Raw genomic sequence first — 328 nt, 5'->3', positions numbered from 1 at the left:
CCTTACAGCTGGATCTCATGGAGGCATTTCCCCAACTGAAGCTCCTTTCTCTGTGATAACTCCAGCTGTGTCAAGTTGACACAAAGCTATCCAGTACAGCTTCTGTTTTGAAACAGAGCCTGCTATGTAGCTTAGGCTAACCTAGAGCTCACTGTAGACCAGGCTGGCCTCCAGCTTCACATAGTCATCTTGCCTCTGCCTCCAGAGTTCTAGAATTACAGGTGTCTGGCAAGGGAAATGGGCTGTTCAGGACCAGAGGGTCTTCCTGCCCAGCTCAGAAATTCATCTGTGGTCAGGCCTGGAAGGTTCCCTGGAGATAGTTTCCAGC

The sequence above is a fragment of the Mus pahari genome, chromosome 3 (genome assembly GCF_900095145.1).
Source record: "Mus pahari chromosome 3, PAHARI_EIJ_v1.1, whole genome shotgun sequence".
NCBI lineage: Eukaryota > Metazoa > Chordata > Mammalia > Rodentia > Muridae > Mus > Mus pahari.
Note: the sequence above shows the minus strand (reverse complement) of the source record.